Raw genomic sequence first — 18,668 nt, forward strand, 5'->3', positions numbered from 1 at the left:
AAAATGCTTATTGTCAATGATATGATTATAGATCATAACTTAGATGTGCTGTGTTTGACAGAAACCTGGCTAAAACCTGACGATTACATTACTTTAAATGAGTGCACCCCCCGAGATTATTGTTATAAACATCAGCCACGTCTGAAAGGTAAAGGGAGGGGTGTTGCTGTAATTTATAATAATATTTTCAGTATTACTCAGAAGTCTAGTTTCAAATATAATTCCTTTGAAGTTTTGGTGCTTTATGTAACGCTGTGTAGTGTAAATGATAAATCCCATTTGACATTTGTGTTGGCTACTGTATACAGGCCACCAGGGCACAATACAGACTTTATCAAAGAATTTGCTGGTTTTGTATCAGAGTTAGTTTTAGCTGTAGATAAAGTACTAATTGTTGGTGATTTTAATATCCATGTAGACAATGAAAAAGACGCATTGGGATTGGCATTTAGAGACATTCTAAACTCTATTGGAGTTAGACAACACGTACCGGGACCCACTCATCGTCTTAATCATACTTTAGATCTAATAATTCTGTTAAAATTCTGCAGCAGAGTGATGACATCTCAGATCATTACCTAATATCATGTATACTTAATTTTCCTAAGGCTGCAAAGCCATCCCCTTGCTTCAAATATGGAAGGACGATAACCGCTGCGACTAAAGATTGCTTTGTACATAATCTTCCTCATCAGTTCCATCTCCTCAGCATTACAGATAGCAAAGAGGAACTTGATGCTGCAACAGAAACTATTGACTCTCTCTTTACTAGCACTTTAATCATAGTTGCTCCCCGGCGCTTAAAGAAGATTAAAGCAAATAATCCAACGCCGTGGTACAACGAGCACACTCGGGCCCTTAAAACAGCAGCCAGAAAAATGGAGCGCAGCTGGAAGAAAACAAAACTGGAGGTTTTTCGCAATTTGTGGAAAGAGAGCATGATGGCATATAGAAAGGCCATAAAAACTGCTAGATCTGCTTATTTCTCAACTCTTTTAGAAGAAAACAAACACAACCCTAAGTATTTATTCGATACAGTGGCTAAATTATCAAAAAATAAAGCTTCAACTTCTGATGTTTTTAAATAACACAGCAGTAATGGCTTTATGGACTTCTTTACTTGTAAGATTGATAATATTAGGAATAAAATTATAACCATGCAGCCGTCTACTACAGTCCCTGACAAAAGTCTTGTCGCTTATCTATTTTCTAGAAATACCTGATATTAACCTGACTTTTAATTAATTAATTGTTGTTAGAAATAGCTCATATGAAAAGCTAAAACCCTCCCAAATAATGTTTAATGCACTGAAATAAATAATTTTCACAGAAAAAATATTTATCATTTAATCAAGATGGAAAGGTCAAATTTTGGCAACACAAAAGTTTTGTTGTCTACACAGAAATTGAACAAATTTACAGCAAATACAAAAATATGTCAGCAAATTAAGTTGAGGTGCTGTGAGATCCAAATTTAATATCTTGTATGACTTCCATGAGCTTGAAGGACTGCATCCATGCGGCATCCATCACAATTTATTGATGAAGTCATCAGGAATAGCTAAGAAAGCAGTCTTGCATGCCTCCCAGAGTTCATCAATATTCTTTGGTTTCGTCTTCCATGCGTCCTCTTTCATCCTACCCCACATATGCTCAATGATGTTCATGTCTGGTGACTGGGCTGGCCAATCCTGGAGCATCTTGATCTTCTTCACCTGAGGAACTTTGATGTGGAGATGGATGTATGCGATGGAGCACCATCCTGCTGCAGAATTTGGCCTCTTTTATGGTTGGGAATAAGAGGTAGCTAAGATTTCTTGGTATTTTAGATTATTGATGTCGCCTTCCACCCTGCAGATCTCTCGCACACCCCCATACTGGATGTAACCCCAGACCATGATTTTTCCGCCACCAAACTTCACTGTTTTCTGGGTGAACCTCGGATCCATTCTGGCTCCAGTAGGTCTCCTGCAATATTTGCGGTGACTGTGGTGTAATTCAACAGAAGATTCATTTGAAAAATCCACCTTCTGCCACTTTTCCTGCGTCCATCCTTTTAGCAGGCTGTGGGCCTTGGCAAATGCCACATGGTTTTTCAATTGTCTTTTTTTTTTAGTGCTGGCTTCTGGGCACTGATTCGACCATGGAGGCCATTTCGAGACAGAATCCGACAAACTGTTCTGGTTGACACAGGGACTTCAGGTGACCAGGTCTCGTGGAGCTCTGCTGCAGTGGAAAATGGGCTGGCCTTGGATTTTCGAGCCAACAAATGGTCCTCTTGAGCAGTTGTCTTGCGGGGTCTGCCTGACCTGGGCTTGTCAAAAACGTCTCCAGTCTCTTCAAATCTTTTTTTTTATCCTCTGTACTTGACGCTGAGACACATTGAAGGTGTCTGCCACATCAGCAGTGGATCTGGTCTTCCAGCCTCTTGATAATCAAAACTTTAGTCTCAGGGTGAATCTTAGGCATGTTTGCAGAGGTCTAGTTGCAGTTGATGTGAAGGTCTAGTGTACTGGGGTTCTTTTTATACACACTTGAGACCTAATTGATCCATTATTAGTCACAGGTGAAGCTCATATGACAAGGTGACAACACTTAAGTCTTTGCAAAAATTGACTCAATGGGCTTTACCAAGCTGTGAATATTAGAATACTTTTTGAAAGTTTAGTTTTTCACTGAAACATTTTCACAAAAGCTGGTGGGATTAAAATGAGCCATTTCTTGAAAAAAAAATCTTGATTAGAAATATATTTCAGCGGCACTTTAGGTCAATTTGTACACAAGCGACAAGACTTTTGTCAGGGACTGTATGCTGTCTAGCTACACTCTCACCAACCACCAGTGTTGGGCAAGCTACTTGGAAAATGTAGTGAGCTAAGCTACCAGTTACTCTACATTAAATTAAGCTTCACTACACTGAAGCTACCCCCCTTGGAAATGTAGCAAGCTAAGCTACAGCAACTTGAAAAAAGTAGTTTACTACATCTAAGCTACTTTTTATTTATTTAATTTTATATTGAACCCACTTCATTCCAATCAATGCTATTTCAGTGATCAATAAAAGTCAAGCATATAGACACACATTTTTTTAGTTATACAAAAACTGTCCGAAATCAATTCGGCAACAAAAACATGTGATCCATAATATTAACAAAACCAGGGGCCTATTGCACAAAACTAGGACAAGGGATTAAGCCGGGATATCTTGGGGATCTTGTCATTTTTATGCAAAATTTAGTACAAAGCTGTCATGTAAACATACCCTGAAGGCAAACTCATAGCAAGAACGATAACGATAATGAAAGATAACTGTATATTAGTGGATAAATTGAGCCAGGATCACCCAAATATACCGGCTTAATCCCTTATCCTAGTATTGTGCAAAGGCCCCTGGTGTCGAGTGTGTGTGTGTGTGTGTGTGTGTGTGTGTGTGTGTGTGTGTGTGTGTGTGTGTGTGTGTGTGTGTGTGTGTGTGTGTGTGTGTGTGTGTCTCCCACACACATGAAACAAGTTTCATTCATTAATTTATATCAAGAGGTGGCCAGGCTAGACCCCGATACTTTTAACAAGAGGTGTTTATTCAAGAGACACAATAGATTTGAAAACTTTGCAGTTTCTCTTTTGTAACCGCGCGGACGATGCGCGTTCAACAGCGACTTGAGCGCTAGGGGAAAAAAACGTCAACCAGATAGTGCGAATGTGCACGCGCCTATCCCGTCTTTACGCGCTCACTGCCAAATGAGTACTTTGAAAGGCTCGTGCGCACATCTGTGTGTGTCTTTGAAAGGCTTGCGCGCGCATCTGTGCGTGTCTGCGCGAGGCAGAAAGGAACGTAGAAAGTGAAGTATATCCGCGTTCTTATCAGTTGTGTTTCCAATTTGTGCTTGATCCTCAGAAATGCTTGGGAAAATGTAACGTTAGCTTGTGTGGACGTTACCGCACTACTTGATCAACAGAAGAGCTTCACTACTGAAAAGCTATTTCATTGAGAAAACAGCGACGCTACCACCACGCTACTGAAAAATGTAGTTAAGCTAGTAACTTCACTACTTGTAGCGACGCTACTGCCCAACACTGCCTACCACTACTTTACAATCGCTAATTTCCATCAAATTACAGTGTCTACATAAAATATAGTCCACTTGTGTGCTCCTTATATGACACTCTTATATGTGACACTCTTATATGTCACCCTGTGTTCCTGCCTCTTCTGAAAGTACGTGTTCACCACAGCCATCTCTATACTTTTATCAAAGTCTACCAACCTCTGTCCTTCTGGGTTCCTTTCCTGAAGACCAAACCTGCCCATCAATTGCTTGTCCCCACTATATTCCCTTCCCCAACATGTCCATTCAAATATCCCCCTATCACTATCCTCTCACCTCTGGGAACAGTCTGCATCACTTCCTCCAACTTTCTCATCTTGCTTACAACTTACTTGTGGAGCAGAGGCACTAACAAAATTCAGCATCACACCTTCAATATCCAGCTTCAGACTCATCAACCTATCTGACACTCTCTTTACCTCCAGAACATTCTTCACAAACACCTCCTTCAGGATAGCTCCAACTCCATTTTTCTTCCTGTCCACACTATTATAAAACAGTTTAAACTCTGCCCCAATGCTTCTAGCCTTATTCCCTTTCCTCCTGGTCTCCTGGACACACAAAACATCAAATTTCCTCCTCTGCATGATATTTACCATTTCTCTGCCTTTACCTGTCATTGTACCAACATTCAAAGTCTCTACTTTCAGTCCTAAACTCCTGCCTTTCCTCTTCTCTCTCTGCCTATGGACATGCCTTCCTCCTCTCCTTCTTTGACTAACAGTAGCCCAATTTCCACTAGTGCCCTGTAGGTCAACAGCGCTGATGGCAGTTGTTGGTAACCTGGGACCCAACCGATCCGGTATGGAAGTCATATTCGCATAATGAATTTGGCAAAAAATTTACGTCGGATTCTCTTCCTGACTCAACCCTCTATTTATTAGCGCTTGGGAGCGACAAAAGGTACACTGGCGTGTGACCTCCTGTGGCTAGATAAGTTCCCAGAATGTTCTTTTAAAAGTTAGGATAACATTCTTTTAAAAACATTCTAAAAATATTTAGGGGTAATATTCTTATAGGATTATTCCCTAACATTCTTATAATGTTTTCATAGGGTAATTTTATTTTTGTTCTTAGAATGTTATTTTGAAAGTTATGATAGCATCATTAGGAAAACATTATAAATGTTTTGTGATATTCCTTAAATGTGTATACATACCATTTTAGAACACTATTGTCAGGATTTCTGTAATAGAGGACCCATGCACAGAATAAACAATAAATGACACTTTATTAACAAGACTGAAGACAGGGTACAACAAGGAAGTGACAAGGTGTGCGTTCAAACAGCAGGCTAGGGGACAGACAACACAACGACAGTCAGGTGGTTGACCACTGAGACCAGTCCAGGGAGACAACAAACTTGAGGACAGCTTGTGAGGCAACACCATGAACAATCCACGCAAGAACACCACAAACCCGAGGCTTGATGTTCTCTCTCAGAATCAGCTCTGGCTGTCAGGCAGTAGGAAACAGTGGCCAGGGAAAACTCAGGGCAGGAACCAACACAAGACAAGACTCTAGAAAAGACAACACGAAATAACAGACAAACTAACAACTGACTAAACAAAAAATAATAACTGGAACAAGCAAAAGAGGAAAATGGCCTTACTTTATATTAGGTGGCCTTAAGTACTATGTACTTACATCAAAAAATAAGTACAATGTACTTACTGTGTTAAAATTGTATTGCCAAACACCTTTGCTGATAGTGAGGTGGGATACGGGTAGAGTTAGGGACAGGTGTGGTTGTGTGGGTCAGTTTAAGAGTAGGGTTAGGTGTAAGGGAAGTGCCAACTGTGTAATTACAAATGTAACAAGAGAAATTACAGACGTAATTACATACAAGTATTTAACATTTTTTTAAGTACAATGTAAAAACATGTATGTACACAATAAGTGCATTGTATCAAATGATTAATTACAATGTTAGTACATAGTAGTTCAGGCCACATAATATAAAGTGGGTCCGGAAAAATAAAACAAAATCAATCTCTAAAAATGACTGAACTAAAAAAAAAAGGTGAAAACTGGAGAGAAATAAAATAAAAGGTAAGCTATCAAAAACAAGAAAACAAAAAAATAAGGTTAGGGAGAACTACATCGTAAAATAAAGGCTAGAACAAGGCAAGGGTAAAAATGCAGGAACAAAGAAAAATAAGAATAAATAAAAAAGGAAAATCTCATACAAGGAAAGCTAAATCTAGCACTGACTGACAGGGAGCTAGATGACTGCATCCATTACAAAAACACACAAAAGCAACGAACCAGCAAGGACATGAAGGAAGGTAGTAAATTAGTGAAACAAGGACTGTATTTATCAAGTTTCTTAGGGTGCTTTCACACCTGCCTCATTTAGTTCGACTGAATCGTACTAGAGTTTGGTTCCTCTTTGGTGCGGTTCGTTTGGTAAGGTGTGAAATCAACAATCGCACTCGGGTGCACACCAAAAGCAGACCAAACAAGCGTATTGTAACGGATTCACAGAGGCAGGATTCAATAGCAAGTAACTCAGTTTATTTGAAAGATGTGTCACAGAAAGACAAAACTCAGAACACTGATGAAGTCCGGATAAGACGGAGCAGTGAGAGAGGCTCTGTTGGCGACACAGGCAGGCTGTGAGCAGCTGTGACTCGGGAGATCGGTGCAGGCAATCCGGGAAGGGATCCAGCGTTTCACGGAAGGGGGAAACGACAACCGACACGGAGACACAAGGGGAACATCCAACAACACTCTGACAAAGACAAGAAAGAACAGAGAGACTAAATAGGGTGAAGGTGATGAGTTGCAGCTGGCACAGGCGACCAGCCACAGGTGCGTGATGAGCCAATCCCAGGCTCCGCCCTCACCTACATTCAACACGCACCCAAGAGTGAGACAGGGAATCCATGAACCGTGACAGTACCCCTCCCCCCTCCCCCTAGGAGCGTCCCCATACGCTCCCAGCCGACCTTACCTGTTGATTGTAATCATCAATAAGGGAGTGATCCAGAATGTCCCTAGCAGGAACCCAACTTCTCTCCTCCGGACCGTAACCTTCCCAGTCTACCAAGTACTGGAAACCGTGTCCCCTCCGTCTAGAATCCAGAATGCGATTAACCGAATACGTTGGTTCCCCATCTACGAGTCACGGCGGTGGGGGAACCAGGACTGGCGGATTAAGGTGGGAGTGAAAAACAGGCTTAATTTTGGATACATGGAAGGCGGGATGAATCCTCCTGTATGCCGGAGGGAGTTTGAGGCAGACTGTCACCGGACTAATGAGCTTGGTGACAGTGAACGGGCCGATAAATTTGGGAGCAAGTTTCTTAGATACGGAGCGGAGTGGAATGTTCTTAGTAGAAAGCCACACTTTTTGACCCACGACGTTAACAGGAGGCTTAGACCGGTGGCGATCGGCTTTAGCCTTGGTGCGCGCTCCCACCTGGAGCAGAGTCTCACGGGCTCTGGTCCATGTGCGATGACACCTCTGGATAAAGGCGTGAACAGAGGGGACCGCGACCTCGGAATCCAGACTAGGAAAAATAGGTGGCTGGTAACCTAAACTACACTCAAATGGCGAGAGGCCCGTAGATGACACTGGTAATGAGTTATGAGCGTACTTAACCATAGACAGTTGTTGGCTCCAGGATGAAGGATTCTTGGATACCAAACATCGCAACACTCTTTCCAGATCCTGATTGGCTCTCTCGGTCTGACCGTTGCTTTGGGGATGATAACCCGAAGACAGACTAACCGTGGCTCCTAGTAATTTACAAAACTCCTGCCAGAATTGGGACACGAATTGGGAACCTCTGTCAGAGACCACGTCCATCGGGAGGCCATGTAACTGAAAGACGTGGTCTACCACAGATACCGCTGTCTCCTTGGCTGAGGGTAATTTGGGCAAGGGAATGAAATGTGCTGCCTTCGAGAATCGGTCCACGACGGTCAAAATGACCGTCTTGCCCTGGGATGGAGGGAGGGCAGTAACAAAATCTAGAGCGATGTGGGACCAGGGTCTCGAAGGAACAGACAACGGCTAAAGTAACCCATGAGGAGGTTGGTTAGATGTCTTACCAACTGCACAGACCGAGCAAGCCAAAACAAAACTGCGAATGTCGCGAGCCATAAGTGGCCACCAGAATCATTGCTTTATTAAATTGCTAGTGCGGTTTACCCCTGGATGACAAGCAATGTTGGAGCAGTGACCCCATTTAAGGACCTCAGATCTTAACCCCTCCGGAACGAAAAAACGACTCGGTGGGCCGCCGGGCGGAGGCGTTACCTCTTCTAAGGCCACTTTGACCTTCGATTCAATCTCCCATGTGAGTGTAGAGATAACTATCTTCTCTGGCAAAATACACTCGGGAGTAACCGGGCGTTCGGAAGCATCAAAAATACGAGATAAAGAATCGGGTTTGATGTTTCTAGACCCGGGGCGGTACGAGAGAACAAAGTCAAAATGTCCGAAAAAAAGTGCCCACCGAGCCTGCCTGGAGTTGAGTCTTTTAGCAGATCTAATATATTCAAGGTTCTTATGATCCGTCCATACAATAAAAGGTACCCCCGACCCTTCAAGCCAATGACGCCATTCCTCCAACACTAACTTGACGGCCAACAACTCTCTGTTACCAATGTCATAATTGCGTTCGGCAGGAGAAAGACGATGGGAGAAAAACGCTCACGGGTGCATCTTGTCATCTGAGGGAGAGCGCTGTGAAAGAACCGCTCCTACCCCCACCTCTGACTCGACCTCGACCTCTACCACGAACTGACGTGTGGAATCAGGGGCGACTAAGATGGGAGCTGAAACAAAGCGGCTTTTAAGTTTGGTGAATACAGCCTCAGCTGTATCGGACCACCTGAATGTCGTTCTGGGAGAGGTCAAAGCAGTCAGAGGTGCGGCTAGTTGGCTGAAATTGCGAATAAAACGCAGATAGAAATTGGCGAACCCCAGAAACCTCTGTAGGGCCTTACGGGAATCTGGACTTGGCCAATCCATCACAGCCTTAACCTTGTCGGGATCCATGCGCATTCCCTCCGATGACACGATGTACCCTAAAAAAGGAACAGACTGTGCATGAAAAGCGCATTTCTCCGCCTTGACAAAAAGCCCATTCTCTAGCAACCTCTGAAGCACTCCTCTGATGTTGAACATGTTCCTGGAGAGACGAAGAAAAAATCAAAATGTGATCCAGGTAGACATATATGAATTGGTCGACCATGTCTCTCAACACATCATTGACGAGTTCCTGGAAAACCGCTGGGGAGTTGGACAGCCCGAGTGGCATCACCAAATATTCAAAATGCCCCCTGGGGGTGTTAAATGCGGTTTTCCATTCATCCCCCTTCCTGATGCGAACCAAATGATAAGCGTTACGTAAGTCCAACTTGGTGAAGATGGATGCTCCCTGTAACCTTTCGAAAGCTGAAGACATCAATGGCAAAGGATAGGTATTCTTTACCGTGATGTTATTCAGCCCTCGGTAATCAATGCAAGGTCGCAGAGAACCATCCTTCTTCCCCACGAAGAAGAACACCGCCCCCGCTGGAGAAGAGGAAGGGCGGAGGAATTTGGAGGCTAGAGAATCAGAAATATATTTCTCCATGCCCTCCCTCTCTGGAATAGAAAGAGAGTATAGTTTGCCCTTAGGCGAAGACTTACCTGGGAGTAAATCTATAGCACAGTCATAGGGACGATGCGGAGGAAGAGAAGCAGCTCGGGACTTACTGAACACTTCCTTCAGGTCGAGGTACTCTGGAGGCACGTTAGACAGATTCACCGTCTCACTCTGAAAAACATAACGAGACAGACGAACAAGCAGACACCAAACAAGACTCATAACATTTATCACTTATCATTTTTTTATCATTTATCACGCAGACACAGAGTTTTGTCCCCAGTCAACCCTTGGGTTATGTAACTCCAGCCAAGGGTGACCGAGGACAACGGGAGCCAAGGGGGAGTCCAGGATGAAAAATGAAATGAGTTCAGTGTGGTTGCCGGAAGTGATCAGTGTAAGTGGTTCAGTGGTGAATGAAATGTCAGGGAGTACTTGTCCGTTAAGTGCGTTGACAGAAATGGTGTTCTTGAGTGCAATGGTGGGTATGTTGAGTTTGTGAGCCAGGGCAGAGTCTAGAAAATTACCTTCCGCTCCCGAGTCGAGGAGTGCGAGGCTGGAAAAATCCTGAGCTGCCCACAGCAATCTCACCGGGAGGAGAGTGGAGGATGAGGTCTTTTCCACAGAGATCCCGCCCGACAGTAGCCTTTTTTTTTACCGCCGGGTGTGGTCTTTTACCGGGCAGGAGTCTAGCAGGTGTCCGGTCCCGCCGCAGTAAAGGCAAAGAACACAGGATCTCCGTCTCGCCTTCTGCTTCCGGGAGAGCCGAGCTTGACCCACCTGCATGGGCTCCGGGTTGAAGGTGTAGCTGGCCGCATCCGTACCGCTGGCCTGAGGGCATTCGACACTCCCGTGCTGAAACTCCATCCTGGACCTCAGCCGACTGAGACGAGCGTCCACCCTCAGCGCAAGTTCAATCAGGCCATCAATATTCTCAGGGAGGTCGATCGTAAAGATCTCTTTCTGGATGCGGTCAGCCAGCCCATGCAGGAACATGTCCCACTGTGCCTCCTCGTTCCACTTGCACTCGGCGGCCAGGGTGCGGAACTCGATGGAATAATCCGAGACCGAGCGGTTACCTTGACGGAGTTCTGCGAGTTGATGTGCCGCTTCTCTTCCGGTCACCGCTCAGTCAAACACCCTTCTCATCCCCACCGCTAGCGTCTGGAACGAGGAGCAGCAAGGATGTTGGTTTTCCCACACCGCCATTCCCCAAAGTGCGGCTCGTCCGGAAAGTACGATGAGGATGAATGCCACCTTGGATCTCTCCGTGTTGAAAATCTGTGGTTGAAGAGCGAAAAACAAGGAACACTTGGTAAGGAAGGCTCTGCAATAATTGCTCTCACCGGCATAGCTCTCAGGTGTAGGCAGACGTGGTTCCGGTTGCCGCGGTGCAGATGGTGTGTGGGGAATCGGCAGTGGGTCGGGCACAGTGGGACCGACGAGTTGTTGCATCTGTTGGGTCAGCTCGGCCACCCGTGCCACCAAGGTGTGCACTGCCTGTCCTGTGGCAGTTAAGTTCGCCTCCTGCTGGTCCAGTCTTTCATTACTGCTGGTCAGTAGGGCATTGATACTCGCTGAATCCATGTTGGTCAGAGCGTTCTGTAACGGATTCACAGAGGCAGGATTCAATAGTAAGTAACTCAGTTTATTTGACAGATGTGTCACAGAAAGACAAAACTCAGAACACTGATGAAGTCCGGATAAGACGGAGCAGTGAGAGAGGCTCTGTTGGCGACACGGGCAGGCTGTGAGCAGCTGTGGCTCGGGAGATCGGTGCAGGCAATCCGGGAAGGGATCCAGCGTTTCACGGAAGGGGGAAACGACAACCGACATGGAGACACAAGGGAAACATCCAATAACGCTCTGACAAAGACAAGAGAGAACAGAGAGACTAAATAGGGTGAAGGTGATGAGTTGCAGCTGGCACAGGCGGCCAGCCACAGGTGCGTGATGAGCCAATCCCAGGCTCCGCCCTCACCTACATTTAACACGCACCCAAGAGTGAGACAGGGAATCCATGAACCGTGACACGTATGGAGAACTCCTTGAAGAGGTCGTCTCGGTGCGCTTTCAAACAAACTCTGTAGCGTTTCTTTTGTGGTGAGAACATGATCCGACCTCGAACAGAACCAACTGCAAAATACTGATCATTTTTGGACTAAACCAGCTGCCGTAGTAAGCGGCGCTGACATTATGTGCATGACATTATCTGATAGATTGTTGGCAATATTTTCAGAGTTAAGAATAATTAATGCACGCCTCCGCCTGACGGGCGATGCGCGTTGGTGTTTACAGTGCATTAGAACGTTGTTTTCAAGTCAAATCTTTGCTTCATTATAGAAATGTATTGTTTGCATAGGTAGATTTAATTTCTGCTCCTCTTCGGCATTCTTTAGAGCATTTGCAGTGCATTTACGGCAGATAGACGCAGATGCCAATATGTACTGAAGCTTTGGTAACAAAACCAACAGATCAAAAACAAACATATAAAAGTGAATGGAGCAACGCTATGCATTTCGCCACCTTCACGCTCACTGTCATCTAATCCAGTAGCCCCGCCCACCGACTCATGGAGGGCTTGTGCTAGCTGGTCAACAACAATTTCATGACAAGGAAGATAGCAAGATATTGCACTTCTCCTGGTTGTGGAAGAACACAGTCGCTGCATAAGCTTCCTCTGATCCTAATATTAGGAATGAATGGTTGAGCTTTATTTTTAATGAAGTTCCAGCTCACTTAGGGAAGACATATTCACTTCAGTTCACTGTGAGATCGTTTGTAAACAACAGAGCATACCTTTAGTACGCTGGACTTAGACATGTATGGGCGGGGGCGTCGGACTGGGGGGGGTAAAGGGTACCGAGTACCCTGGGCCCAAGGAAGGTTTTCTATACATACATATACATTAATCAGAGTGTGGCTTATTTTGTTTACGTTTTAAGTGTTTTTTACGATAAAAATGCAATACCCCACCCATTGGTATCACTATTGGTATTTGGTACGGGGGCCCAGCAAGATGGTTTGTACCCAGGGCCCAAAATTTGGCCGATGAATCTCATTATATTCTGTTCTTGTTCTGCTATTCTCTCTCTCTCTCTCTCTCTCTCTCTCTCTCTCTCTCTCTCTCTCTCTCTCTCTCTCTCTCTCTCTCTCTCTCTCTCTCTCTCATTGATATCTGAAGGGCGGCACAACTTGTATGTGTGTGTGCGCAGTTTGTGCTTATATCGTCCGATCTTGCGGGCTATGTGTAGTATAAAAATAATAGTCCAATCAATCGCGTAGCGATGAGAAATAAAACATTATGTTTGTTTGATAAAGACGTTTATGAGCCCTGTGGTCGAGAGAATCATTCTGGTTGTTGCGTCTCCCTCAGTCTCTCCTCTTCACCATGTGGACTGACAGCGGAGCTTAAGCTCATTAAATATGCAAATATTATCCAATCCTAGCCGTGGGCGTTTACTTCCAAGTCTCCAGTGCTGCATGCCCATCAGAACCCAGTGTTTTGGAGAGAGCCTCAAAACCAGTGTCGAAAATAGCCTATTACTTATTAGTTATGATGATTTTGAATGTAAAAAACACACAAACGTCATTAGTTGACCTCAGACAACAGTATACATTTAAAAAAAAATAAGAAGCCAATTCATGACACCTTTAAATATAAAAGCAAGTCATCAAATTTCTTAAAGCTAAGAATACTGCTTACTCTCCCAGTTATTTAAGACAGCTCGAGAAGTCTCTCAAGTGGTTAGGAGTTGCCAGTAGAAGCTTGTGATGGCACTGAGGAGACAGACGCATACGTGCAAGCAGTAGCGATTGCTTCTTCCTCTCGCCAGTTTGGTTTTCCTTTGGAATCCATGGTAGCTGATTATATAATGAAAGCTAGGCTGTATATAGGCAGGTCAGTTAACAGCATGCCAGTTTAAAACTTTTTTTTTCTCACCATTCAATGTGAATTTATCTGAGAAAATTCTTAAATAAGGACATCTATTCAGTGATTGGTTCATGCCTATGACATCCAAAATCCTGTTTGTGGCACAGCAAAGTGTCGTGAATTAACTCTAAAGGCTACAACATACTCTGCAGGAACAGATAAAAAAAAAAAAGTTCTCCCTCCCAGGGCTGCAAGAACAAAATTACGTCATTTCGTTCTCGCAGCCCTGGTTTGGGAGTTCTTACAGCTTGTTCTTGATGCATCATCTGAGCAGAACTTTTTTTTGCGGGTGTCCGAGAACTATTGTGTGTTTCATAAATTTAAACTGGGAGGTGTTAATGCGGAGAAACGCAGATGTTCGGCAACTGCTTTTCTCGTAAAGTATGGAATGTACTGGCCAGAAAGAACTTTGTTCTTGTTCTTGCCACCTCGAGAAAATTAACACATATCTACGTCTCTCATCCGGATTTGTGCCTTCAGGCGGGTATGTTACATAGTTATCATAACTATCAGAATTCAGTGTTCTGTATATTGCGTACGTGAGTTTTTGTTGTAGATGGCTATTGCTGCGCGATTAGCTAGAATACAAAACCAACCCATTGGGCCACTGAATCTGCATTAACGACAACAGCTGGGGCAACAGCCTTAGTCCTATTGGGTTGTTATCATAGCTATCAAATTCCAGTGTTCGGCACTTTGCGGACGTGAGTTTTTGTTGTAGATGTCTGTCTTTAAAAAAAAAAAAAATTGTTGTGTATTGTGCTAATTAATTGAGATTTCTTACAGCTCTTACAGGTTTTTGGCCTTGTCTGTTCCATTGCTTCTATTACTCTCCCCTTTTTTGTAAGTCGCTTTGGATAAAAGCGTCTGCTAAATGATTAAATATAAATGTAAACACATTTCTTTGTTCTTGCAGAGTATGTCCCAAGCTTAAGACTGACACTTTAGATTTAGTCCTGCACTTTACTTAAAGTATGATTGGGATGCTTGATAACTAATTTTAAGCACAGCTTTGAGCCAATAATTTTTTTACTCTTAAGTCTATTCTTAGCAGTGTTCTTGTGAGTAATTCTACGATGCTTGATAAATACGGGCCCAGAGTCTATCAATGAGCTAAATGGACCTTTCGGGAAGATGAACTCCCAAAACTTCTGCTAGGTTCTAAGATATCTTCAAACAGTTTAACAGGAGGAGTTCCCTCAAGAGTCAACCTGCCAGAAGCTCTTCCGATAGTTCCACACGGATTCTTATTGAATCTTTCCTAAAGGCCTTCGCGGTACATCACGTTGAAAGTTGGTGATGATTATAGTGGGCCCCAGTTTTCGGGGCCCATCAGGATGCTTTCTTACTGTCACGGTTAATGAATCCGCTGTCTATCTCTCGTCTTGTGAACTGTCTGTGGGCGTGGTCACTGATCAGCGCTGATCAACTCTGATCAGCGCTGATCAGCAGCGCCAGCTGATTATCATCAGTGTGTGTCTTTAGATGTTCAGTAACTGGTGTCTCATGTTGTCAGATCGATGTGGTTCCTGTGTGTGTGTGTTCCTGCTGTTCATGGTCCCTGGAGTTTGCTCATTCTTCATCATCTGCTGTCGTCTGGTTGTTCCATTCAGCACCGGGATAAGAACACTTCACTTGGATCACTCACGGGATTGGAGCACCTTCACCACGCTGTCCACCGAGGTCCCTGCGTTCGTTGACATCGTCTTGTGGCCATCTGTCCCTGTGTTCTTCGTGGCTTGTGCCAATCTAATAAAGAGCTTTTGCATTTGCATCCACTGTCTGTGTATCATTACACTTACATCTTAGGCCTCAATGATTTCCTTATAACAGTTTCCTAATGTGGCAGAGAGAATGTTCTTCTTTGTTATTATGAAACATTGGGACACTGTTTTATTGAGATCATTATAAAAACTTTCAATTTAAGAACACTCCTAAAATATACTCAAAAGGCTGCAAGTAAAATGTTCTAATTTTGTTAGCTCATCACATTAGAAGAACATTTATAAAGAACATTCAACATCTCATCGCTCAATAATATCCTCAAAATGTTTCCTAATGTGGCAGAGAGAATGTTCTTCCTTTTTTATTATCAAACACTGGGACAATGTTTTTAAGATCATTGTACAATTTTGTTACCTAGGAAACATTCCTAAAACATCCTTTGAATGTTGCAGTTTAAATGTTATATCTTGGTTTACCGTTAACGCTATAGGAACATTTTTTAAATGAGAAAACATTCCTAAAATATTCGTTAAACATTAACGAATATACTACGAATAAACTGTTTTCTTCCGAACATTAACCAAACTTGTAGGGAATGTTAGCCAAAGTTCTGAGAACGTTCCCTGCTAGCTGGGCAGAGGAAAGACTGCCTTTGACACCGTACTTGCGAGTTTACACACCTCTTTAATGTTAAGTTTAGTGATCTCTGACTGGCAAAGTCAAACATCATTAGTGCCGACATAAATAATAATCTTAGAAAATTTACAATTAGCTTTAGCCAGCACTTTTTAATTTTCTTTGATGTCAGGTGCTCTGGCTCCCAGTAAACATGTGACTATGGTGGCTGGTGTCTCCATTTTCATGTGCCGTGTAATAGAATCGCCAATAACTAGGGCACTTTCAACCGGATCCTCAGTAGGTGCGTCACTGAGTGGAAAGAACCTGTTTAATGTTCTTAATCGGAACGAAAGAGTGTTTTTTTTTTATCCGCGACTATGCTTTCTGTTACATTCTCACTACTCTCACTTAAAGTCTGGATGTGTGTCTATTATTCTGAAATCATTTCCGTCAGCCTGATTTTTCCTTACATTTATCACATGTGAAGCCCTGTTCACCAACGGAGATAGATATGCTAAATATGTAGCATGAGAAGAACATGGCTTACCGTGTTTGTTGATGAATCCCAGTTTTTTGATGGAGTCTATTTAATAATAATTCAACTAATAATAATTCAACAACACCACAGTTGTCTAATGAACTCAGAAAACAGGAGACCCGGGTGCCGAGATGGAAAGCTACCAGGCTAGCGAAAAGCTAATGTGTGGTAGTGATTTAGATTAAAAGCTAGCAATGTTAAGTTTAACTTTATATATAAAACAATATATTAAACAATATATGTGTCACATGCCTGTCCTGTCTTGTGTGCACATGTGGGTTTTGTCATTCTGAGCATGTGCTCATGTAATTGTCTGATCCCTCCCCCCTTGTTATCTGATTAGTGTTTGATTTCTCCCACCTGTTCCCTCTTGATTTGTTCCCTTTATAAGCTCCTTGTGTTTGTCAGTCTGGATTGGATCCTTGTGTAATGTCTGCGTCTTCCGTCCACCCTGTGAGTCTGTTGGTTTGTTTAAGTTTGTATTTTTATTATTCTATTATGTGTTTTTCCCCCTCGTGGGTTGTTGTTTTGAGTTTATGTTTTGTTTTTTGTAAATAAATTATCATTCTCCTGCACATGAGTCCTCGCACCATTTTCCCTTGTCTGTGACGTGACAGAAGGATCCAACCATAGAGGATTCAGCTAGAGGATTGTTTTTTTTTTTTTTTTTTTTTTTGCTCTTTGGACTATGGAGCTAACCAGGCACTTACAGGTGATGTGGCAGGTGAACTCTAAATACATCCGCCAACAGGGGGCGGGTGTAAGAGAGTTCGCCTGCCAATTCCTTATTGAGGTGCATCACCTGTACCTCAATGAGACGGAGAAGGCAGAGGTGTTTAACCTCTGCCTGGACATGCCTCTCAGCCCCATGGGACTTCTGGGAGTTTGTGGAACAGCTGGACTCAAGTCCCTCTAGGACCAGGAGCTGGATAGCTCCGGTGGTTCCTGTTCCGGTGGTCCAAGTACCAGTGGATCGTATGCCGGTGGTCCCTGTGCCGGTGGACCATGGTCCGGTGGATCGTATTCTGGGGGTCCCAGTTCCAGTGACCCCAATTCCAGTGGCCCAAGCTCCGGTGGTCTCTAAGAGGAGGAGGAAAAGGAAGGCTCCCTCCGTGCCTGTTCCAGTGGTCCCAGTTCCAGTGGTCCCTGTGCCGGTGGTCCCAGTGCCGGCGGATCGTATGCCGGTGGTCCCGATTCCGGCGGATCATGTTCCGGTGGTCCCGATTCCGGCGGATCGTATTCCGGTGGTCCCAGTACCGGCGGATCATGTTCCAGTGGTCCTGAAAAGGAGGAGGAGAAGGAAGTCTCCCTCCGTGCCTGTTCCAGTGGTCTCAGTTCCAGTGGTCCCTGTGCCGTTGGTCCCACTGCCGGCGGATCGTATGCCGGTGGTCCCAGTGCCGGCGTATCGTGTTCCGGTGGTCCCAATGCTGGCGGATCGTATTCCGGTGGTCCCAGTGCCGGGGGATCATGTTCTGGTGGTCCCAATGCTGGCGGATCGTGTTCCGGGTTTCCCTGTGTCGGTGGATCGTGTTCCGGTGGTCCCTGTGCTGGTGGATCGTATTCCGGTGGTCCCTGTGCCGGTGGACTCTGTTCCGGTGGACGCCGCTGGGCAGGAGATGCCTCCCAGGCGCCCTGCTCTCACCGTGCCTCCCAGGCGTCCAGCTCTCACCGCGCCTCCCAGGCGTCCAGCTCTCACCGCGCCTCCCAGGCGTCCAGCTCTCACCGCGCCTCCCAGGCGTCCAGCTCTCACCGCGCCTCCCAGGCGTCCAGCTCTCACCGCGCCCCCCAGGCGTCCAGTTCTCACCGCGCCTCCCAGGCATCCAGGTCTCACCGCGCCTCCCAGGCGTCCTGCTCTCCATGCGCCGCTGAGGCGTCCTGCTCTACCTGCGCCGCCCTGGCTGCCTGAACTCTACGGGCCGCCCTGGCCACTTGAACATGGTGAGCCTCCCGAACTCGGCGGGCCGCCCTGGCCATTCGAACTTTGTGGGCCACCATGGCCTCCTGAACTTTTTGATTTCCTTGTCCCTCCCTTGTTTACCCCTCCCTTGTCTGTTCCTTCCTTGTCTGTTTCCCCTTTCCCTCCCGTCCCGCCCTGGTCCGTCCCTCCCGTCCCGCCCTGGTCCGTCCCGCCCTGGTCTGTCCCT

Source organism: Pseudorasbora parva, chromosome 12, assembly GCF_024679245.1.
Source record: "Pseudorasbora parva isolate DD20220531a chromosome 12, ASM2467924v1, whole genome shotgun sequence".
Taxonomy (NCBI): domain Eukaryota; kingdom Metazoa; phylum Chordata; class Actinopteri; order Cypriniformes; family Gobionidae; genus Pseudorasbora; species Pseudorasbora parva.